We start from the raw sequence: 1419 nt of genomic DNA, 5'->3' as shown, positions 1-1419 counted from the left end.
GTGCTAAGTACCTTACACATAGCATACCTCACACAAGTCTACAAGGAAGGAACAACTGTTTTGCCCATGGGAGGGATGAGAAGGCCAAAGCTCAAGTTAAGGAGGGACTCCCCCTCAGTCCATGGCTGGTAAGTGGCTTGGATCCTAACTGGAGCAACTCGGCTTCAGGGCCCATTCCTTCCTGCTACACTACATAACACTACCTCTTGTGGGTGTGGGAAGCAAATATTCTCTTGCCATCCTATCTAACAACCTGGATAACTCCCAGGGAACCAAACTGTGACAGGGCAGCGGTGTGTCTCTTGGCCCACCCAACCTTCAGATACCAACCAATGCTACGGAAGGATCCAAGTTCAGGATGTTCATCCGCTGCGGGGGTTGCAGACAATGGAAAGTCTGGTCGTCAACCGTTCCATTCTCTTCAGTGTCAACAAAGGTCTGGGTTGTGTGAGGGTCCAGGAAAATGAGCTCATCACCTGTTTTGAATGACACCTGATTAGCCTTTGAAGAATCACCCGCCCTGGCCCCACTGCTGTCCTTGGAAGGGTCACTCTGGTTGTCCTAACCCCTCCCTTGGTGACAATGGGAATGAGATAACAGAAAGCCCGAAGGAGAGTAAACATGCTCAAAGGAAGCCACTCACCCTCAAAGCCAATCATTCCATGTGAAGATTTGCCCTAGCATTTACATCTCCTCAAAGTCCAAGAACAAAAATGGAAAGGGACAGGTTTGGGGACAAGGGAGGAATGAGCAACCACAGATGACATGGCGGGCTCGGTGAGCAGCAGTAGCCAAGAGGTGGTAGGTGGAATCACCAGGCCATGAGTCCAGGTGCCATTAGGGAAGCTTCCTGACTCTTTCAACACTGGAAAGCACATTGCTCTAGACCACAGGTTCTTAGACCTATGGTCATAGAGCACATCTGGGCAAGAAAAAGGCCTTGGCCTCCCAAAGAAATGGGAATGCTGACTGTGCCACATATGAGATACCAGGGAGGTGACTTCTGGTCTTAATTTGCTAGCAAGTTAGTCAGTGTTAGAAAGTCAGTAATTCCTGTCAGAAGGCACTGCTTGGTCACATGAGTATCAGCACAGATACACCTCACTGGGAAAACTCAGTTTGAGATGATCAGCTGTTACAAATGGGAGAAAAAACAATGCTTCATCAAAAGGAAAATGTCTAGCCCAATAATGACTTGGGGGGGATTTGGGATAATAAAATCTCTACTTTCATCTGATATTCAAAGGGTTGAGAGTACCACTAAAGATCATGAGCTGATGTACCTAAGGGAGCACCCCAACCTCACTGTCCAGGCCTGAGAACCAAGTGGGCCTCTGTGTTCTAGACTGGGTTAGGGAAGCAAAGAGAGATCTGTCTGAGGCAGGGGGATGGGGTAGGGAAGGACACCCCAAAGGTCTC

The 1419-nt window shown here is 48.8% G+C and overlaps 1 long non-coding RNA gene across 1 annotated transcript in view; it reads right to left on the bottom strand.

Annotated features, from left to right (window-relative positions):
* Positions 1-6: 6 nt before the first annotated feature.
* The window catches only part of LOC104996589, a 4796-nt gene continuing 3383 nt past the window's right edge, over positions 7-1419 (bottom strand). The window contains exon 3 of the long non-coding RNA XR_826216.1: positions 7-476. This is a non-coding gene — a long non-coding RNA (uncharacterized LOC104996589). The remainder of the gene's footprint in view (positions 477-1419) is intronic.

Source organism: Bison bison, unplaced genomic scaffold (genome assembly GCF_000754665.1).
Source record: "Bison bison bison isolate TAMUID 2011002044 unplaced genomic scaffold, Bison_UMD1.0 scf7180017851504, whole genome shotgun sequence".
NCBI lineage: Eukaryota > Metazoa > Chordata > Mammalia > Artiodactyla > Bovidae > Bison > Bison bison.
This window is presented reverse-complemented; position numbering and strand designations above follow the sequence as displayed.